Raw genomic sequence first — 23,284 nt, 5'->3', positions numbered from 1 at the left:
GAGAAGCAGAGTTAATCCAACCTCCACGTGCCAACCCATTTTCTGAAAAGGAATGCCCTGCTGCCATTTTAGCGGGGGCCTAATTGCCCATAAAATGGGTTCTCTTGGCCTGGTTGACAGACACACATGAAAACACTGTCATTTTGCAAAAATACAGCGGCTACTGGTGGTCAGGTTCTTCAGAGACAAATGAAAATCCATTATAATCACCCCCTGTGCAGCATAAGATTACAAAGGGAGAGCCTTGCTCAAAATGGCTTTTGCACAGCCTGGGCAACAGCATGATTTTCCCTCTGTGAAATGGCCTAGGTAGTCCAGGGTGCCAATTCAAATAACAATCCGCATCAGAAGACTAAGTGGCTCAGCAAAGAAAGTATTGTTCTCTGGGCTTTCATGGGGAAGCTTATTAGGAGCAAAGGAATGCTAAGAGTGCTACCTTACTGCCTGGGCTGGTGTCCCTCCAACCAAGCTAGACTTTGGAGCTCATTCTAAAGCAGGCATAGGCAAACTCGGTCCTCCAGATGTTTTGGGACTACAACTCCCATCATCCCTAGCTAACAGGACAAGTGGTCAGGGATGATGGGAGTTGTAGTCCCAAAACATCTGGAGGACCGAGTTTGCCTATGCCAGCTCTAGAGCTTACTTCAGGCCAGGTGTTTTGGACTACAACTCCCATCAGCCCCACCCAGGATGGCCAATGGATATGGATGATGGGTGTTGTAGTCCAACAATATCTGAAGGGCACCATGTTTTTAAACCCGTGCTCTACATCAGTGTTCCCCAACCTTGGGCCTCCAGCTGTTTTTGGACTACAATTCCCATCATCCTTGACCACTGGTCTTGCTAGCAAGGGATGATGGGAGTTGTAGTCCAAAAACAGCTGGAGGCCCAAGGTTGGGGAACCCTGCTCTACATGATCCCTGATTTGCATCTTGCCCAAGTCCTCCAAAATCTGAAACTAGAACTGGAGAAAAGTGACAAGTGGGGTGCCGCAGGGTTCTGTCCTGGGCCTAGTGTTGTTCAACGTCTTTACCGATGACTTGGATGAAGGAATTGAGGGAGTGCTCATCAAATTTGCAAATGACACTAAACTGAGAGGGGTAGTTAACGCTGCAGAAGACAGAATCAGAATTCAAAATGACCTTAACAGGTTGGAGAACTGGGTGCAAGCTAATAAAATGAATTTCAATAGGGACAAATGTAAGGTTGTACACTTAGGCAGGAAGAACCAGATGCACAAATATAGAATGGGGACACCTGGCTTACTCATAGTACTTATGAAAAGGATCTGGGGGTCTTGGTCAACAGTGTGATGCAGCAGCAAAAAGAGCTAATACTATTCTAGGCTGCATCAACAGAAGTATAGTGTTCAGATCAAGGGAAGTAATAGTAGCTCTCTATTTGGCCTTGGTCAGACCACACCTAGAATACTGTGTCCAATTCTGGGTGTCACAATTTAAGAAGGATGTTGACAAGCTGGAACATGTGCAGAGGAGGGCAACCAAGATGATCAGGGGTCTGGAAACTAAACCTTATGAGGAGTGCTTGAAGGATCTGGGTATGTTTAGCCTGGAAAAGAGGAGACTGAGAAGAGATAGGATAGCCATCTTCAAATATCTGAAGAGCTGTCACATGGAGGAGAGACAATGCTTGCTTTTTCCTGCTCTGGAGGGCAGGGCTGGAGCCAATGGCTTCAAGTTACAAGAAAGGAGATTCTGACTAAATATTTGGAAAAACTTTCTGACAGTAAGAGGTGTTCGGCAGTGGAACAGACTCCCATGAGATGTGGTGGACTCTCCTTCCTTGGAGGTTTCTAAACAGAGGTTGGGTGACCATCTGTCATGGGTGCATTAGCTGAGATTCCTGCATTGCAGGGGGTTGGATTAGATGACCCTCAGGGTCCCTTCCAACTCTACAATCCTATGATTCCATGGTCCTAGTCCAACACTCTATCTCTGCTGTTCATGGACACCATGAAACATGACCTAAGTCAGTTCCGAAGCTTCATGATGAAGGTTAGATCTTTACAAAAATAAAAACAAAAAATAACTCACCCTTCCCCTCAGTTGGTTAGCCCAAGTCTTTGAAGTGGAGGCATCAATGTGAAATTCTCTTAATGGGAACCCTGCAAGCCTTTTCTTTAGAGGCAAACATCAATAATAAACTGCATTTTCAAGATACCCGCCTCTGTCCTTTATAAAAAAGTAATGCCGCCAAGTAGGTATTTATAGCAGTTTCTGAATCCGGAATGAGCAGGAGCAAATGCCTTTGTGCTGTGCTTTGCAGAGGTTAGCTGAGCGATAGTACATAAAGCATACAGGTTGGGGCTTCAAATGATTCATATGGTGTTTTCTCCTAATCAGTGGTTAGAAGCCATGAACTCAGAATTGTTAGAAAAATGCAACCTGTGCGGCTGGTAGAAGTAGTACGACTCATGCAACACATTGGCGACTAATATACATACAATAATTACCAAAATAATTATACATTAAGGGCCTCTGTTAAGCTTAAGCCAAGAAACAGTATTCTTTATGAAACTGAATATCAATATACCGTATTTTTTGCTCTTTAAGACTCACTTTTTCCCTCCTAAAAAGTAAGGGGAAATGTGTGTGCGTCTTATGGAGCGAATGCAGGCTGCGCAGCTATCACAGAAGCCAGAACAGCACAAGGGATTGCTGCTTTCACTGCGCAGCGATCCCTCTTGCTGTTCTGGCTTCTGAGATTCAGAATATTTTTTTTCTTGTTTTCCTCCTCCAAAAACCAGGTGTGTCTTATGGTCTGGTGCGTCTTATAGAGTGAAAAATACGGGACGTATCAAGGCTTTGAGATTAGACCACTGAAGAAGCCCGGAAAACTATCTTGGGAGTGTGCTACCTGCAAGTCCCAGTAAAAGGGCCCCACTGAGGGTAAACACTGGCCTCTTGATTACTTGGACTGCCAGGGCGAAACAGGTGCAAAATGCTGGCACCCTGTCTACAACTTCACTAACATGCATCTACAACTTCATTAGCATCTCTCGGTATTGTGAACAACACCGAACTTACCCTTTGTTGGTATCTTCATGAACTCACCTAAAAAGATAAAGAAAACAAAAGACTGAGTTAAGCATTTGAAAAATCCATTGAAACCAGACATTATAAGTTCATAGAATCATAGAATCATAGAGTTGGAAGAGACCACAAGGGCCATCGAGTCCAACCCCCTGCCAAGCAGGAAACACCATCAGAGCACTCCTGACATATGGTTGTCAAGCCTCTGCTTAAAGACCTCCAAAGAAGGAGACTCCACCACACTCCTTGGCAGCAAATTCCACTGTCGAACAGCTCTTACTGTCAGGAAGTTCTTCCTAATGTTTAGGTGGAATCTTCTTTCTTGTAGTTTGGATCCATTGCTCCGTGTCTGCTTCTCTGGAGCAGCAGAAAACAACCTTTCTCCCTCCTCTATGTGACATCCTTTTATATATTTGAACATGGCTATCATATCACCCCTTAACCTCCTCTTCTCCAGGCTAAACATGCCCAGCTCCCTTAGCCGTTCCTCATAAGGCATCGTTTCCAGGCCTTTGACCATTTTGGTTGCCCTCCTCTGGACACGTTCCAGTTTGTCAGTGTCCTTCTTGAACTGTGGTGCCCAGAACTGGACACAGTACTCCAGGTGAGGTCTGACCAGACAGAATACAGTGGCACTATTATTCCCTTGATCTAGATGCTATACTCCTATTGATGAGGCCCAGAATTGCATTGGCTTTTTTAGCTGCCGCGTCACACTGTTGGCTCATGTCAGGTTTGTGGTCAACCAAGACTCCTAGATCCTTTTCACATGTACTGCTCTCAAGCCAGGTGTCACCCATCTTGTATTTGTGCCTCTCATTTTTTTTGCCCAAGTGCAATACAGTCGTGCCTCGCAAGACGAAATTAATCCGTTCCGCGAGTGTCTTCGTCTAGCGGTTTTTTCATCTTGCGAAGCAACCCTATTAGCGGCTTAGCGGATTAGCGCTATTAGCGGTTTAGCGGCTATTAAAGGCTTGTCGGCTTATCGGATTAGCTGCTAAAAGGCTATTAAAGGCTTAGCGGCTTAGATAAAGGGGGGGGAGCGAAAAAAAATCTCAAGACTCGCAAGACATTTTCGTCTTGCGAAGGAAGCCCATAGGGAAATTCGTCCTGCGAAGCAACTCAAAAACGGAAAACCCTTTCGTCTAGCAGGTTTTCCGTCTTGCGAGGCATTTGTCTTGCGGGGCACCACTGTACTTTACATTTCTCCCTGTTAAAATTCATCTGGTTTGTTTTGGCCCAGTTCTCTAATCTGTCAAGGTCGTTTTGAAGTGTGATCCTGTCCTCTGGGGTGTTAGCCACCCCTCCCAGTTTGGTGTCATCTGCAAATTTGATCAGGATGCCCTTGAGTCCATCATCCAAGTCGTTGATAAAGATGTGGAATAAGACCGGGCCCAAGACAGAACCCTGTGGCACCCCACTAGTCACTCTTCTCCAGGATGAAGAGGAACCATTGATGAGCACCCGTTGGGTTCGGTCAGTCAGCCAGTTACAAATCCACTGAGTGGTAGCATAGTCAAGACCGCATTTTACCAGCTTCTTTACAAGAATATCATGGGGCACCTTGTCAAATGCCTTGCTGAAATCAAGGTAGGCTACATCCACTGCGTTCCCTTCATCTACCAGGCTTGTAATTCTGTCAAAAAACGAGATCAGGTTAGTCTGACATGACTTATTTTTCAGAAATCCATGCTGACTATTGGTGATCACAGCATTCCTTTCTAGGTGCTCACAGACTGTTTGCTTAATGATCTGCTCCAGAATCTTCCCTGGTATTGATGTCAGACTGACTGGGCGGTAATTATTTGGGTCCTCTCTTTCCCCCTTTTTGAAAGTAGGGACAACATTTGCCCTCCTCCAGTCTGCCGGGACTTCGCCCGTTCTCCAGGAATTCTCAAAGATGACTGCCAGTGGTTCTGAGATCACATCTGCCAGTTCTTTTAATACTCTTGGATGCAGTTCATCTGGCCCTGGAGACTTGAATACATCTAAACTAGCCAAGTATTCTTGTACTATCTCCTTAGTTATTCTGGGCTGTGTTTCCTCTGCTGAATCATTTGCTCCAAATTCTTCAGGTCGGGCATTGTTTTCTTTATCGGAGAAGACTGAGGCAAAGAAGGCATTGAGGAGTTCAGCCCTTTCTGTGTCCCCTGTTTGCATTTCACCATCTTCTCCTCTGAGTGACCCCACTGTTTCTTTGTTCTTCCTTTTGCTACGAACATACCCATAAAAGCCTTTTTTGTTGCTTTTAACCTCTCTAGCAAGCCTGAGTTCATTCTGTGCTTTAGCTTTTCTGACTTTGTGTCTACACGTGCTGGCTATTTGTTTGAATTCCTCTTTGGTGGTTTCCCCCCTTTTCCATTTTTTGTACACATCCTTTTTTAATCTTAACTCAGTTAAAAGTTCTTTAGATAGCCACCCTGGCTTCTTTAGGCACCTTCCATGTTTCCGTCTCATTGGTATTGCCTGACGTTGTGCTTTTACTATCTCCCTCTTAACAAACTCCCAGCCATCATGAACTCCCTTTCCTTTTAGTATTACTGTCCATGGGATCTCACCCAGCACTTCCCTAAGTTTTATGAAGTCGGCTTTCTTAAAGTCAAGAAATTGAGTCCTAGTATGCTTGGCTGCTCCTTTCCGCTGTATAGTAAACTTCAGAAGAACATGATCACTAACGCCTAATGATCCTTCCACTTCTACCCCACTAACCAGGTCATCAACATTGGTTAGGACCAGATCTAAAATGGCTGTTCCTCTTGTTGCTTCTTCCACTTTCTGGACAATGAAGTTGTCTGCAAGGCCAGTGAGGAATCTGTTTGACCTTATGCTCTTGGCTGAGTTTGACATCCAACAAATATCCGGGTAATTGAAGTCCCCCATTACTACTATCTCCCTTCCTTTTGCATGCTTGGCCATCTGTTCCAGGAAGGCATCATCTATGTCCTCCGTTTGGCTTGGGGATCTATAGTAAACTCCCACAATGAGGTCACTGTTATTCTTCTCTCCCTTAATTTTGACCCAAATGCTCTCACTTTGGCTTTGAGGTTCTAAATCTTGGATCTCTTCACAGGTATACACATCCCTGACATATAACGCCACTCCTCCTCCTTTCTTGTCTGGTATGTTTCTCTGAAATAGATTGTATCCCTCCATTATTACATTCCAATCGTGGGACTTATCCCACCAGGTTTCAGTGATGCCTATTATGTCATATTTAGTTTGCTGTACCAAGAGCTCAAGCTCATCTTGTTTATTTCCCATGCTTTGCGCATTAGTGTACAGACATTGAAGTCCATTAATCATTCCCCCGTGTCTCTTATTTAAGGATTTTTTCCTCCCACCACTACGTCTGCGTGCTGTTTGCTCCATTTGGTCTATGACATTTGGATGATCATCTTCATCAATTGATAGACTCCTACCTTCAGTAGCACTGTCTCCCTCCCCCACATTAGTCAGTTTAAAGCCCTCCTGATGAGGTTTCTGAGATTTTTGGCAAAAACATTCCTCCCAACCATTGTGAGGTGCAGCCCATCGCTTGCCAGAAGTCCATCTTCAAGAAACTGCAGTCCGTGATCTAAGAATCCAAACCGTTCCTGTTTACACCATTTGCGAAGCCAGCTGTTCACTTCCACTATTTTTCCCTCTCTCCCTGGGCCACGTCGTTCAACTGGGAGGACAGATGAGATGACAATTTGTGCATTTAATTGCTTCAATTTCCTGCCCAGAGCCTCGTAGTCTCTTTTGATCTTCTGGAGGCTATTGCTTGCAGTGTCATTGGTTCCCACATGAACCAAGAGGAAGGGGTATTTGTCAGTGGGTTTTATGATTCCTTGCAGTCGTTCAGTTACATCTTGGATATTAGCCCCGGGGAGACAGCACACTTCCCGAGACATCTTGTCAGGCCCACAGATCACTGCTTCTGTTCCCCTCAGTAGGGAATCCCCTATCACCACTACACGCCTCCTCTTAGGTTTGGTCGGGGTTCTTCCGTGAGCTGTCCGTTCCAAGGTCACCTGCACATTCCCTGAGGACTGACTTTGCTGCTCGTCTTCATATACCTGATCGACTGTAATGAGGGAGAGATCCTCAAATGGAGTCTGCTCTTCGTCTTCCATGCTAGGGGAGAGGACCTCAAAGCGATTGTGTATTTCTAAACAATCAGAGCGAACCCTGGGCCTCCTACTTCTTTGAGTCACGTTTCTCCATATATCTGGCTCCTGTGTTGGTGAACTAGCCTCCTTCTCAGGGGAGTCCCCTGTCTCCTCCTTGGTGGAGACGGTGTGCTCTGTTGCTTCCAAGAAGAGCTCCAGCTCTCTAATTCTTTGGAGCGTAGCTACACGTTCCTCCAGTTGCTGGACTTTGTCTTTTAAGAGGGCAATCAACATGCAATTGCTGCAGGTAAAGCTGCCTGCAACCTTTGGCAAGATGGCAAACATTGCGCAGGAACCGCAGGCGACTGCAGCTGTTCCCTCACCCTCCATCTTGAGAACGTGTCGTTGGGGGTGGCTACAGTGGTCCTCCATCATAAAAAGCGTGAAGACAGGACAAATAACTCCCCCCACAAAAAAACCTAGGTCTCCCCCAACAAACGTTTGAGAGTAGCTCCCCTAAATCTAAAAGATGGATCAAACCTTTGCACAGGGAGAGCAGCTAATCAGCCACAAAGAAACACAAACACACAAGAAAACCCTTTTTGCTCCTTCTTCAACTGCTGCCCTGCAAGCTCTGATAAGCTCCTCCCACAGCTAATCACCTGCCTCAACAGAAACCCTGCCCCCTCTGACCTTTGCACAGGGAGAGCAGCTAATCAGCCACAAAGAAACACAGACACACAAGAAAACCCTTTCTTCAACTGCTGCCCTGCAAGCTCATCTTAAGTTGGGTAGTTTATAAGTCTCCGTGGCTTTACACAAGGTTTTGTATTTTTCTCAGAAGATTGATAAAGAATGTACAGTGGTACCTCGGGCTACATACGCTTCAGGTTACATACGCTTCAGGTTACAGACTCCGCTAACCCAGAAATAGTGCTTCAGGTTAAGAACTTTGCTTCAGGATGAGAACAGAAATCGTGCTCCGGTGGCGCAGCAGCAGCAGGAGGCCCCATTAGCTAAAGTGGTGCTTCAGGTTAAGAACAGACCTTCAGAACAAATTAAGTACTTAACCCGAGGTACCACTGTATAATTATTTTGGTAATTATTGTATGTATATTAGTCGCCAGCGTGTTGCATGAGTCGTACTATGAACTTAGAATTGGGCACATGAGCTAAGAACATAAGAACAGCCTGTTGCATCAGCCCAACGGCCCATCTCACCCATAGTTGTCAACCAGAATGGAATATATAAGCAAAACCCGAGCACAAGAGCGCTTTGTGGTTTCCAGCAACTGGTATTCAAAAGCATTTTTGCCTGCAACTGCAGAAGATGAGCATGATGGCTTGAAGCCACTGATAGTCATCTCCTCCATGCAGAATGCAGACGTGTACATTGTCCTCCACGCAACCTGCACCCCACCACCTAGTGAGTGGTCGTGCACCAGGCAGGGGCAGGAAGGGCGGATGGGTGTATGATGTCATTGTGTGAGGTCACATGACCCCTGGGCCCCTCAATGTGGGGGGGGGCAAGTCGGTACCCTGGCTGCAGCATTACCTTCTGACAGGGGAGGGCTTTCATCAGGAAGGCTTTGCTACTTATCTGTAGTTAGATAGGCTTACCCTGCTCTGGAGAGGGAGAGGGTCCTCTGCCTGTAAATTTAGTCCACTTTGGCCAAAAATAAAATAAAATGGGGAAGGATTGTAGCAATTGTCCTTTATAGCAAAATGGGAAATGTAGAGCTTCATTTCACAGTGGTACCTCAGGTTAAGAACTTAATTCGTTCTGAAGGTCTGTTCTTAACCTGAAACTGTTCTTAACCTGAGGTACCATTTTAGCTAATGAGGCCTCCCGCTGCCACCGCACGATTTCTGTTCTCAATCTGAAGCAAAGTTCTTAACCCGAGGTACTATTTCTGGGTTAGCGGAGTCTGTAACCTGAAGCGCCTGTAACCCGAAGCATCTGTAACCTGAGGTACCACTGTATTCAGAGCGGCATGAAAAACGAATTAAAAGCAGAAGCAGAGAGAGAACAAAGCAGTTTAGAAACAGATCAGAATTTATTTTAAAAATTTCAGTTATAAGGTTGATCCTGGGGCCTATGCACATCCCTGCTGTATTTTAACAGCAAACTCATTCTCTAAGAGCCGATCCTTCTGTAGCCAAAATGACGTCATCTATGGGAAAGTGTGAGGCATCAGTTGGGGACCTCTCAGCCCAGAGAGACCGAGCATGCTCCAAGCGCAGGGGCTGATGGCTAACTGTTGAGAGGAAAGGGAAACCGAAAGCTGTGGAGAGGGGAAATGGAACAGAGTGATTCTGGAAAACAGCATGGCTGGCTGAAGCTATGAACCACCATTTTGTTGTGACCTTTTGCTGCAGGCCAGACCCATTCCATCTCATTGCTCACACAAATTTAGAGATGGGGCTCAGGGACCCACACCTGTGTCAGGTGCATGCCTGCACAAGGGGCCAATGGGGGAACAATGAGATGCACCTCCAAGCAAGGCAGCGCTCCCCCTGGGAAGTCTGGGCTGCTCCAGATGTGCACATTTGTTTACTCGTTCCTTCGCCCACCCACACAGGCACACAATTACACGTTAGCTTCCACTCTGCCTGCTGTGCGCCGTATTAATTCGCTCAGTGGTAGCCTGGCCTGCATTGATAGAGAGGCAAAGGGGGGGAAAGGGGTGGGTATTTATGGTTAAAGAGACACCAGAAATACATAATTGTCCTATAATATGTCATCAACAGCTCAAAAGGAACTCGCCAGCTGCAGCACATGAAAGAGCAGCCTGCTCTTTCAGGAATAGATGCATCCATACTCCCACCCCAAGACAAGGAACTTCTTGAGGAGGGGGCTGAAACCTGAATACTAGCAATACCAGGAACTCTTTAAATACAGTTCTGAAGATGTGTGTGTGTCCCCTCCTTGCCTCCACACAATGCAAAATAGAAATGATTCAGGGACCATAATTTCAATAGACACGCAATGTTGATGTCTCTTTCAATCTGTGATATTAGCCTGTCAGGTAGAAGCGAGGAAGAAGAGCCTGTTGGATCAGGCCAGTGGTCCATTGTAGGATTGCAAATATCCAGAGTGTGGGGTCAGGTGGGATTACTATGAGGAATTATAAAATATGCATCAAGCCATTGTGTCCATGATGAACGCATTGTGTTGACTGGGTTTGAAACATTGACAATAATTTCTGATCAAATCCCACAACCCTCTGCATCTCTGGCCATTTCCTCTACTGCCCATTTCTCTCTCTTCACAAGTCACGTACACAGCCCAGTTGCTTTGCCAGGCATGCATCCTGGGCCATAAAGATAGTGGGCAAGCTTCTTTGATGTAGCTTGCTGATATGTTAATCTTAGGGTGTTAATCTTAGGGCCAGGAAACAGGTTTCACATAAAGGTGATTATGATCGCTGACCTCCTGGCCATCCTTCTTATCATGTGTATTGATTGTTTATGACCTCCGGGGTTGCTGAATGCACTCCTTTGTCGTTTTCATTTATTTACCCCAAAAATATGCATGCTTAACTAGTGTTTGTAGCTTAACTTTGTCCCCACGTGGGGTTTGTTGAAATGCTCAGAAGAAATCTGATTGGTTCTTACGAACACTCTGTAAAAGTTCTTTTGTGAATAAAACGACCTGGGCCGAGGGGCTGGGGGCAGAGATTATTATACACACCCTTCCCAGAGTCTTGCTGGTTCAAGCCTCTGTGTGTATTCTTATTAATCAGAGTTCAATCCTTCCTTTACTTTGGGAACGCCTCAGTCCATCTTCTCCAGCATCCTGTTCTCACAGTGGCCAACCAGATATTGTAGGGAAGCCTACAAACCAGACCCAAGCACAAGAGCAAACTCACTTCCCTGGGCTTTCCAGCAACTGGTATTCAGATGCATTACTGCCTCTGACTGTGGAGGCAGAACAGAGCCATCATTGTTAGTAGCCACTGATAGCCTTATCCAAAACGAATTTGTCCAATCCTCTTTTAAAGCCATCTAGGGACATGGCTAGCGCTGTGGTCTAAACCACCTAGCCTCTTGGGCCTGCTGATCGGAAGGTTGGCGGTTCAAATCTCCACTATGGAGTAAGCTCCTGTTGCTCTGTCCCAGCTCCTGCCAACCTAGCTGTTCAAAAGCACGCCAGTGCAAGTAGATAAATAGGTACCACTCCAGCAGGAAGGTAAACGGTGTTTCCATGTACTCTGACTTCTGTCAGTGTTCCATTGCGCCAGTAGCAGTTTAGTCATGCTGGCCACATGACCCAGAAAGCTGTCTGTGGACAAACGCCAGCTCCCTCGGCCTGAAGCAAGATGAGCACCGCAACCCCATAGTCGCCTTTGACTGGACTTAACTGTCCAGGGGTCCTTTATTGTTATGTACTGAGTTGAATAGGATCCAAAATGCAGCCATCTGATTGGTCCTAGAACAATAGGATTCAGAATGCAGCAGTCTGATTGGTCCTAGAACAATAGGATCCAGAATGCAGCAGTCTCATTGGTCCACAGGAGCCACCCAATCCAGCTCCAGGTGGAAATGAATCCGCAACCTGATTGGCCTACAGGAGAATCCCAGAATTAGCCAATCACATGGGACCCATTGTGTAAATCAGGCTTCCTCAACCTTGGGCCTCCAGATGTTTTGAGATTACAGTTCCCATCATTCCTGGCCACTGTCCTGCTAGCTAGGGATCATGGGAGTTGTAGGCCAAAAACATCTGGAGGCCCAAGGTTGAGGAAGCCTGGTGTAAATAATGTATATAAAGCAGACATTCTGGGGGAACTTCCATTCCTCCTCACCACTGTGAGCTGAATAAAGAGCATGAAATCCACTCTCGACTCCGAGTATATTTCATTTACCTTTTTTACCTTTGGGTTGGTACCCATCACTCCACAGTTTAACTATGCACTGCATGAAGGAGGATTTTCTTTTGTCCATCCCAAATCTGCCCAACATTCCGCTTTGCTGGATGTCCACAAGATTTGGAGTTATGCATGATTTTATAAACTTCTATCATGTCGCCTCTCATTCACCTTTTCTCCAATTAGGGAGGTGTTTGAATCAAGGTAAGGATGGGTGAGCCTCCCCCTTTTGGTTTCTCATTTTCCCATTCTTCAATTCAGTTCTCCACATTTCTGCAGCAATTTGCTATTTTTAAAAAAAAAAATCCTCATGAACATTCATCAGAATAATACAAATTTCCTGTTTTAAAAAAATCACATTTTCTTCCATGCTGCAGTCACCCAAAGCATATGGCATGATGGCTAGCTCAGTCAGCATAGCTTGAGACTCTTAATCTCAGGGTCATACTTTGCTGGAAGCAGCCCAGAGTGGCTGGGGAAACTCAGCCAGGTGGGAGGGGTATGAATAAATTATTATTATTATTATTATTATTATTATTATTATTATTATTATTCAAGCTCCACATTGGCAAAAGATTCCCACACTGCAGGGCATTGGACTAGATCTGGCATCCCCAAACTCGGCCCTCCAGCTGTTTTGGGACTACAGCTCCCATCATCCCTAGCTAACAGGACCAGTGGTCAGGGATGATGGGAGTTGTAGTCCCAAAACAGCTGGAGGGCTGAGTTTGGGGGTGCCTGGACTAGATGAACCTCATGGTCCCTTCCAACTGTATGATTCTATGATTGTATGATTTTAGGTGCAAGGGGGAGGATGTTAGGATATTTCCATTCCACCTTAAAAGGGGGCAGGCTTTGTGAGTCACAGAGTCTGCGTATTTCCTGTTCACAGGATGTTTCTGTTGTGTCTATGCTTTCGTTCTCTCTGTGTCAGAGACACTGAAGCTGGCAGTCATGTTTTCTTTGTTCTGATCAACGCTGAATAAAACTTGTAAATAATGCTCTCCTGTGTGCATTTTTCGCTGTGCATTATCTGCTGATAGAGCGTACATCAGCTCTGGAATGTGGCAGGCTATTTCTGGAGCTCATGTCGCTAATTGCTGATACTGCGTGTCTGCGGGAGATCGATGGACGTCCGGAGACGGCTTGGGGGCCATGATGGACTTTGTCTCCCTGGCAGTATCCCAACATACACCACACTGGCTCTCAAAGGAAGACTTATAAACCAGTGTTTTCGAAACTGGGGTTGCCAGCTGTTTTTGGACTACAGTTCCCATCAAGCTTGACCACTGGTCCTGCTAGCTAGGGATGGTGGGAGATGTAGTCTAAAAACAGCCAGAGACCCAAGTTTGGGAAGCCCTGCTCTAAAATGATTATTTGTTTGCAGCAACAGCTTGAATTTGCCACTTTTTAAAGGGCTTCCCATTCTTTCATTGCTTGAACTTCCCTACAGCTGATATTGGGCATGTGATAAGTTGAGCATGACTCACCCAAAATGACCTCGCAGGCCAGAGATTCTCTACCACAGAAGCAAGCTTTAGTCACTGTATTACTGCAGAGCAGTCTGTGTGGGGCTTCCCTCGCACTTGGCCCAGAAACTGCTGTGTAAAGTTCTTCCAGAATTTGGCCATGGTGGCTCAAGCTGCTAATAAAAGATGGAAAATCTTCTGAGCATCATGGTTCGCGAAGGAAACTGCATCCTGCTCCTTTCAACCGGAAGACAAAAGTAGGTTCTGCTGTTCTTGTCCAGCCTTTCGGTGGAAACACGTTTTGCTTAATTGCAAAGAGGCAGCAATGTCCCTCCTAATCTAAGGCGAAGCTCTGTTGTCCTTTATGAAAAAATAATGGGGGCTTTTCTTCAAATGCGAGTTGTTCTCTTTGTGACTCCTGATGAATCGGGCACAAGTAAAGCTTGCAGAAGGAATAGTCAATGAAGCAGAGGGAAGTGAAGTGCAGGAGACAAATTTCTGATGTGACAGGTGAGTTGTCTGGTTCAGTTGAGAAGCATTTACCTTTTGAGGATTCGAGTGTTCCTAACTCTGCAGATGGGGCCGAAGTAACAGGGAGCAAGGCATTAGCGTACAATCTTAAGCATGTGAACAAGACCCCCGAGAGGACGCCCATGTTTAAAAATACATGAATATTTCCACGGAGCAAAGAAATAAATGCATCAAATGAAAGGGCTTTATAGGCAGAAGCAATCCATTATGCAACCTCCAGAGGGAAGGAGAGGCTGAATGAGGAGAACAACTCCTTGATGCACCAAACCTTCCTCACAAAAAAGCCCATCAAAGATATGATTACCAGACATCCCCATTTTCCGGGGACAATCCCCGGATTTACAAATCCATCCCCGGAATGTCCCCAGATTTCATTTAATGTCCCCGGATTTATATATTAAGTGTTGTAGATTTATAATTAGGGAATGAATGTTGTGTGATTGGTTCAACGGCACAAGACACATCATATGGGGACTTCCGGTGAGGGAAAATGGCGGGCACCACGGCAACGAACAGCTCCTGAAGCCAGCCAGAGCCAACTGCGCTACCAGGCTGGCTCCGGGCAGCTGAGACTGCCGCCATCGCCACCGCCACAGGGGAACCGGGGGTGCCTGGTGCGTGGAGAAACCACTGACACACACCTCCCGCCCTGTGACCCAAATCAAACCGGGAGCGAGAGTGCCTGGCCATCCAGCTGACTGCCAGCAGCGCTCCGGGGCCAGTAAAAACCCCAGAGCCAATGCAGGGAGAAGGAGGAGGGGAGAAGGAAAAGGAAGAGAGAGGAAGAGGAAGGAGAAAAAAGAGGGGCGCCCTGACCTTGCCGCGCTGCTGCCACTGAGAAGGAGAGGTAGGAGAGCACTGGGAGGGCAAGGACACGTGGCCAAGCCCAGACCCGACCCGAGCCTTCTCCATGGTGGCTAGCACTCCAAGAGGGCAGGCCGGGGCCCAGAGGAAGGCCACACGACAGAGACCACAGAAGAGAAGATATTACTTCTCATATATATATATATAAGTGTCCCTGGATTCTTTGAAAAAAATCTGGTGACCTTAATCAAAGAAGCACTTTCATTGCTGTTTGTTGCAGTGGCAGTGCGTCCCATTTTGCCACCTGAGGAGCTGCCACACCCAGCCACTGCTGCCTCGGCCACTCATCCCTAGCCAAAGCCTCCCCCACCCCACAAATACTGGAGCCTCCTGGTTCCACCAGTGGGGCCTCCACCATCACAAGAGATGCAATAGCAGCTTCTGGGTTCCAGCGAGATCTTCCCAGAACTTGGAAACCAACGTTGCAGTGGCGGTGGCAGCAGGTGGGTCGCCCAAGGGAGTAGCACCCCAGGGGCATTCTGCCTCCTGAGGGAGCTGCTTCAGTCTGTCTCATGGGTGGGCCGGCACTGGTTATTTGGAAGAGGAAGAGGTATAGACGAGGTGATATCTCAATAGGGGACTCAGCTACATTAGTCAAAATACAGCATTATAAATGCGTTATAGCACTGTGATACCAAAGGGCGCTGTAGAGCCAAAATCGCAACTCAATGATACAGTGGAACCTCGGTTTTGAAGCGTCTTGGAAGCTGAACAATTCGGAACCCGAACGCCAAAAACCCAGAAGCAATTGCTTCCATCTTCGAATGCGCCTCAGAAGGCGAATGGCTTCTGAGGCGCAGTTCTCCATTTTTTCAATGGATTTTGCCAACCGCCCATTGATCCTCAGTTTTCAAATGTTTCGGAAGTCAAATGGTCTTCTGGAACGGATTACGTTCGAAAACCAAGTTTCCACTGTATTTTCAATTGTGAGCTTTACGGAGGTTTGTTTGTTTGTTTGTTTTTTGCAGGGCGTATTCAAAGCGTTTTTTATAGCAGTGTCGATCTAGCCAGGATGAGAGGAAGCAAGTGAAAGTGAGTGCAAGTGGGGACAAAGTAAACAGCTCTGTTTTTGCACAGGGTGTCCAAATATTGCTGGGGGAAAATTTTTTAACCCATGTAAAGAGTGTGTGTGTGTGTGTGAGAGAGAGAGAGAGAGAGAGAGAGAGAGAGAGAGAGAGAGAGAGAGAGAAATAGTAGTTTCTGTTCAGTCCCAATGCAAACTAACACCATAGATATGAAATTATCTCCACAAAATTTGGGCTGCTGAAGAATCAGCTAAAGTGACTGAAGCCCAGGGCTCATTAGGGGAACAAAATGACAGGTTGGTTCAAGCTTCCCATTTGGGCTGCGAGATGCATTTGTACTGACAAGATTAAAGATGTATTCCAGCTAGGAGTAAAGAGTATCCTTAAAGTCAGCTGTGCCTCCGGCTATGCAATTAAGAAATAAGAAATGGCAGCCTTCTAACCTGAGCCTGACACACCTCAGGTATGCCATGAAGTCCTGAAAAGGACAGCACATCGTATCCACTCCCTTAAGACGCAGCACTGTAATAACCAAGGACTTGGCTTTAAAATATGCCATCTCTGCATCAGGTTAAATCAGGTGGGACGCGAAGACGAATATGCCATACCTTTGTTATGGATCTCCTTTCTACTTCTCCAGGCCCAGACTTGAGCATCTTTGGGGAGAGCAGTTTCAGCTGGCTGTGGAAGCTTGGGATTTCTGGGAAGAAGAAGAAGAAGAGTTTGGATTTGATATCCCGCCTTTCACTCCCCTTCAGGAGTCTCAAAGCGGCTCACATTCTCCTTTCCCTTCCTCCCCCACAACAAACACTCTGTGAGGTGAGTGGGGCTGAGAGACTTCAAAGAAGTGTGACTGGCCCAAGGTCACCCAGCAGCTTCATGTGGAGGAGCGGAGACACGAACCCGGTTCACCAGATTACGAGTCTACCGCTCTTAACCACTACACCACACTGGGAAAGGGTCGGGGGAACTGCTGGCAAGTGAGATGGAAGCGAATTTTGCCTTGCTGATTATTGCATTCATTACCTGCCTTGAGCCTTCAGGTGGGGCATTTCTGTGGATGACTTCACCTGTCAGACCTCCACTAACACACACACACACACACACACACACACACACAAACACACAAGTGTTAAGGAGCTTCCACACTGCAGATGTATAGGATTATTTTTACTGATCGGATTTTCCGTGGCAAGGGGGAATCTGGATGCAAAAAATAAAAAGTACCCAGTTCGGCATTTTAGTAACAACAACAACAACATTATTATTATTATTATTGTTATTATTATTATTATTATTATACCCCGAACATCTGGCTGGGTTTCCCCAGCCACTCTGGCGGCTTCCAACATAAATATTAAAAATACAATAAAACATTCCCTAAACAGGGCTGCCTTCAGATGTCTTCTAAAAGTCAGATAGTTGTTTATTTCCTTGACGTCTAAAGGGAGGGTGTTCCACAGGGAAGGCACCACTACCGAGAAGGCCCTCTACCTGGTTCCCTGTAACTTCTTGCAGGGAGGGAACCACCAGAAGACCCTCAGAGCTGGACCTCAAGTGTCTAGGCTGAACGATGGGGGTGGAGATGCTCCTTCAGGTATACTGGGCCAAGGCCATTTAGGGCCAATGATGCCATGTGGGCATTGTGGAAAACATCCAAGCCCCCAATCCACACAAAAAACCAGTAATATGGAAGCACCCTCTATCCCATTTCGCAGTCCTCAGAAGGTCTACTCAGGAAAAAATCACAGGTGTTCAGTAGGACTTAAACCAGGCTTCCTCAGCCTCGGCCCTCCAGATGTTTTTGGCCCACAACTCCCATGCTAGCAGGACCAGTGGTCAGGGATGATGGGAACTGTAGCCTCAAAACATCTGGAGGGATGAGGTTGAGGAAGCTTGACTTAAACCCTGTAGGGCAGTGATGGCCAAACTTGGCCCTCCAACTGTTTTGGGACTACAGTTCCCATCATCCCTGACCACTGGGTCCTGTTAGCTAGGGATGATGGGAGTTGTAGTCCCAAAAGAGCTGGAGGGCCAAGTTTGGCCATCACTGCTGTAGGGGATGTACACCGGTGGTACACCGGTGGTACCTGCACCCTGCAAATTTGCATAAAATCAGGCAAAATAGCTCTCCATTATGCTGGCAAGACTGCACACTTCCTGAATCACTGTGACACATGCGGTGGTGCTGTCCAAAGATTATTACCCGGGGGGGGGGGGGAATCAGACCATAAACCAGATTATGAAATACCTGGTCCAGTCAGGCCCCAAAATAGCACTCTTATATTGTTTTCCTTTAAGAAATGCCAAGGAATACCTAATAACAATCTTATTTCCCATTTGTTAACTGCTGCCAGATTAATAATTGCCCAGTACTAGAGGACTCGAGTGAACCAGATTGCATTGCTGTGTCACCAAAACTTATGAACTGTTTCCGTTGTTTTTTTCTCTTTTAAAAAGAGCCAGTGGAATGCCATACCCCAAATTTGCAAAAGACATGTCAAATGACAGAGGGGGGCATTTTTGCTCAGCTCAATTATACATTAGAAGCAATTAGATAGGTTTTCTTTTGCTTCCATTAATAATAGCAGAGATTTACATTCCCTCCCCCCCATCATTGTTAATGCAAATTTAATAAAGGCAGCTTGTGTTTGAACAAGCAAAGCATTTCACAGTCTTCATGCGAGCAAAGTTGTGTCGCTGAGACTTCATGCTGTTCAGTGTGCTCTAAGAGACAAATGGCTTGCTTGGCATCATTAACCCCAACCTGTCCCATATTATGTAACAACAGAAACCCGAAGTCATTATGCTTTGTTCCAGTGTCACCTGCCCAGAATGGATCTGACGCAATAATGGTATGGAAAGTATCTGTTGGGACACGGGTGGCGCTGTGGGTTAAACCACAGAGCCTAGGACTGACTTGCCAATCAGAAGGTCTGCGGTTTGAATCCCCGTGACAGGGTGAGCTCCCGTTGCTCGGTCCCAGCTCCTGCCAACCTAGCAGTTCGGAAGCACGTCAAAGTGCAAGTAGATAAATAGGTAGCACTCCAGCAGGAAGGTAAACGGCGTTTCCATGCGCTGCTCTGGTTCGCCAGAAGCGGCTTAGTCATGCTGGCCACATGACCCGGAAGCTGTACGCCAGCTCCCTCAGCCAATAAAGCGAGATAAGCGCCGCAACCCCAGAGTCGGCCACGACTGGACCTAATGGTCAGGGGTCCCTTTACCTTTACCTTAAGTATCTGTAGCTTTAGCAATACACCTCGAATATGAGTGAAACCTTCCAGCATTTCTGGAATAGCCTCTAAGCTGACCCAATACATTTTGCAGCTATCAACGGTTGTCTGGGATCGCAGGCAGAAGATGTCTTTCCCATCTCCTGCTACTTGATCCTTTTGAGATACCAGGAATTGGACCTGGGACCCTGTGCCTGCACAGCAAGTACTCTGCCACTGAGCTATGGCCTCTCTCATCATTGATGGGGAATTTCTGCCCTAATGGTACTGCTGAAAGTTTAACAGCAGAGATCATTCATTGTGTAACTGAAGAGTTAATTCTGTATTCAGTAAGACAACTAACTGGGAGGGGGCGTTGCTTAGCAACCAGGCTAGGTGGTACGATCTTTGCTTAGGTACCATGCGATCTGATTGCCAGTGTAGTTCTGAGGGAGTTTTCTTCTATATCTTTGGTTGTATGTCTCCCTGCTATGAACAAGGGCAAAGGAAGGCAAAACCTTTCTGATCCTTTCTCTTCAAATGATGTACAGTGGTACCTCGGTTTTCAAACGTAATCCGTTCCAGAAGACCATTCAACTTTCGAAACATTTAAAATCCGAACATGCATATCCAGAAGCATTTACATCCAGAAAACTCAATATGGAGGCCGTGTGGCATGTTCGACTTCCAAAAAGCATTCGAAAACCAAAGCATTTACTTCTGGGTTTTCGACATTCAAAAGCCAAAACGTTCGACTTCCGAGACGTTCAAAAACCAAGGTTCCACTGTACTGTTTTCATTTCCTCAGCAAAGTGTTATCAGGATTCCCTTTCTCTCTGGACTCTTATTGAAGTGATTTTGCTAACAGGTATTCTCATTTTGCACTTAAAAAGGTTGAAGGCAACATGGCTTGCATTCATCCATTTTTACTTTTATGGGGTTGGGAATACTTTTCCCGAAAAGCTCTCAAAATTCTGGAGATGGCACCAGGAAGGATTCCATCCAGTATTATATCAGGTCCCACTCTGGATGGATCTACACACAGGGGAGGGGGGAAAAACCCACTATAAATAAAACAGAAACGAAATTGTTATAACAAATGGGGGGAAACGCTATGTAAAATCTCATAGAAAGGTTTTGTGCTCTACAGCGCCATCTGGTGTTGCATAATGCATTTAAAATGCTGTTTTTTAAGTAATGTAGCTGACCTGCGCCATGTTGATTCAGGCTTAAAGTCCGTGTCCTTGCTCTGTCTGATTCCGCAGTCTGTGCACATTGCAAGAAATCAACAGCTTCCCTCCAAGGCGCAAACCTTCAGCTACCTGATGAGGCTGAACCTGTCAAGCACCAAAACGAAACAAAAAAATAAATCCAGCCTGCAGCTGCCAAGCTTCTCTTTCTTAGGCCGGCTGGGGGATTTCTGTGGCTTCTATGAACTCCATCCATGTTTGTGTTGTCAACATACTCCAAAAGCTTTGGATCCATTGTGTCAGAACGCAAAGAAATAATATCACTCCAGATGTTCTGATCTTTGACTGTTTTGCGTGTTATTTTAATCCACGTTAGTCATTTAATCGTGTCCGACTCTTCGTGACCCCATGGACCAGAGCACACCAGGCACTCCTGTCTTCCACTGCCTCCCACAGTTTGGTCAAACTCTTCTTCGTAGCTTCAAGAACACTGTCCAACCATCTCATCCTCTGTCGTCCCCTTCTCCTTGTGCCTCCAATCTTTCCCAGCATCAGGGTCTTCTCCAGGAAGTCTTCTCTTTTCATGAGGTGGCCAAAGTATTGGAGCCTCAGCTTCAGGATCTGTCCTTCCAGTGAGCACTCAGGGCTGATTTCCTTCAGAATGGATAGGTTTGATCTTCTTGCAGTCCATGGGACTCTCAAGAGTCTCCTCCAGCACCATAATTCAAAAGCATCAATTTTTCGGCGATCAGCCTTCTTTATGGTCCAGTTCTCACTTCCATACATAACTACTGGGAAAACCATATGTGATGATTATGAGTTACTCGTGCGTAAACTGGTGCCTCTCTAGGCTAATTTGCCTTGATAAACCTTTCTGACTACACAGCCCTTTCTCATCATGACTGTCTCAGTCACTAGCAGAATCCGTCAGTGGGCGTTTCTTGAATCTCTTCCAACATAAGAGTTGTTTGACACCCAATCTCCTCCGCCTCTCACTGTGCGGGAGCCTTCTGCGCAGGGTGGGCGTAGGTAGCGGAGGACCTGTCCCCTCCTCACTGAGTTCCAGTGAAGAGTCCGTGAGCCCTCTCTCCGATTTCCCCATCAGCTCACTTTTGTTCCTGGTGTTGCGCTTAAATGCTTCCCCCTCCGCTGAGCTGCTTCTCCCCCTGCTGGGTCCTTCTCCAGCATCATCTAGGAGCCTCCCCTTCGCCTCCCGCTCTGATGTCAGTTCCCTGACATCCACCTCCCCCCCAGAATCCCCTCCACCCCTGGACCGACCTGTGGGACCAACTTCGTCCCCTTCGTCGGTCGAGGAGGCGGGGAAACCCCAGAAGGAACTGTCACCATCTTCTGTGGATTCAAAACCCGCTTCCCAATCGCTCTTCCACCTACCAACGGGGTGGTCTTCCCCGTCTGACGCTTCTTCCTCCGAAACCTCTCCTCCCTCCTCCTCGGAGTCAGAAAATCCCTCAAAAACCTCTTCCTCATCTGTGGTTCCAAATTGCTCCTCCCAGAATCTCTCCAGGGGTTTGGGTTTGTCCGGGAATCGGCGGTGGAATACCTCCACCAGATACCTGTCCTCGACGGCTTCCGTGGGGACCCACGTGTTTTCGGACCTGGGTTCCCCTTCCCACGCTACCAAATACTCCACCCGGCGCCCTTGCCACCTTGAGTCCAGTATTTCCGTGGCCCTGTGGTGGTGTTCCCTTTCTTCTACCTGCGGGTGTGTGGTGACTTCTCCCTCTTGCCCCTGGAATTCCAGCCCTTCCCTATGCGGTGAGAGCAGGGACCTATGGAAAACCGGGTGTATTTTCATGCTATCAGGCAACCTGAGCTTAAATGCCACGGGATTAACTTGCTGTGTTACCTCAAAAGGTCCCAGCCGTCTGGGCTGCAACTTCTTGCACCCCCCTTTGAAAGGTAGCCCTTGGGTGGACAACCACACCCGGTCCCCCACCCGTATGGTCTCCCCTTCCCTGCGGTGCTTGTCTGCCTGCCTCTTGTAAGTTTCCTTGGCCCGCTCCAAGTTCATCTTAAGTTGCTGGTGTAGGGCCTCCATTTCTTCCACAAACTGCTCTGCAGCGGGTACGCTCCAGCTTTCCTCCCCACTCCCCGGGAAGGCCCTAGGATGACACCCATGGTTGGCCATGAATGGGCTCATTCCCGTGGACACGTGTTCCGCGTTGTTGTACGCGAATTCAGCCAGCGCTAGTTTTTCTACCCAATCGTTCTGCCTCTCGCTGACATAGCAGCGTAGGTATTGCTGGAGTATACTGTTCGCTCTTTCTGCTTGCCCGTTGGTCTCTGGGTGTCTCGCCGTCGAGAAACCCACCTCCACCTGCAGTAAGCTCATGAGCTTCCTCCAGAACCGGGAAGTAAATTGTTTTCCGCGGTCGGAGATAACCCTCAAGGGGGCGCCATGCAGCCGGAATATGTGCTCCACAAACAACCGGGCTGCTTCCTCTGCCGTTACAGCATGTGAGCAAGCTATAAAATGGCACATTTTTGTCAGTAGGTCGACCACTACCATGACTGCTGTCTTTCCCCGGGACTTGGGCAAATCTGTCATAAAATCAATGGATACCACCTCCCAGGGTTTCCCCGGCGTGGGTAAGGGTTCCAGCAATCCTGTGGGGGCAGCCCGCTCCCCCTTTGCCCTTTGGCAGCGGTCGCACCCCCGTACATATTCCCGTACATCCTCCCTCACCCTGGGCCACCAGAACTGCCTGGTCACAAGCATCATGGTTTTGTGCTGTCCAAAGTGCCCTGCTGTGGGGTTGTCGTGGAGTTGTTTGAGTACCTTTCCCCTCAGGGTCTCCCCCGGTACGTACAGCGCTCCCCTATAGTACAGTACCCCTTCCTTCTCCTCAAACCCTTCTTGGGTCCTTCTTCCGTCTCGTAGTTCCCGGATTTTAGTTTGCGCGAACACGTCGTTTCTGGTCAGCCCGGCTAGTTCTCGTTTCCCCACCAAAGTTCCC

At 47.1% G+C, this 23,284-nt stretch overlaps 1 long non-coding RNA gene across 2 annotated transcripts in view; it reads right to left on the bottom strand.

The window, feature by feature from the left end:
* Positions 1–23,284, bottom strand: part of LOC308470319 — a 97,577-nt gene that overhangs the window by 24,951 nt on the left and 49,342 nt on the right. The window contains exon 5 of one of the 2 annotated variants that reach the window (XR_013982365.1): positions 851–904. The exons of the other annotated variant lie outside the window; for it this stretch is intronic. This is a non-coding gene — a long non-coding RNA (uncharacterized lncRNA). Of the gene's footprint in view, positions 1–850; positions 905–23,284 lie in introns of those variants that run through there. 2 annotated transcript variants of the gene reach the window in all.

This window comes from Podarcis pityusensis (assembly GCF_964106645.2).
Source record: "Podarcis pityusensis genome assembly, chromosome: 1".
Taxonomy (NCBI): Eukaryota; Metazoa; Chordata; class Lepidosauria; order Squamata; family Lacertidae; genus Podarcis; species Podarcis pityusensis.
The sequence above is the reverse complement of the archived record's forward strand: the minus strand, read 5'-3'. Positions and strand labels throughout refer to the sequence as shown.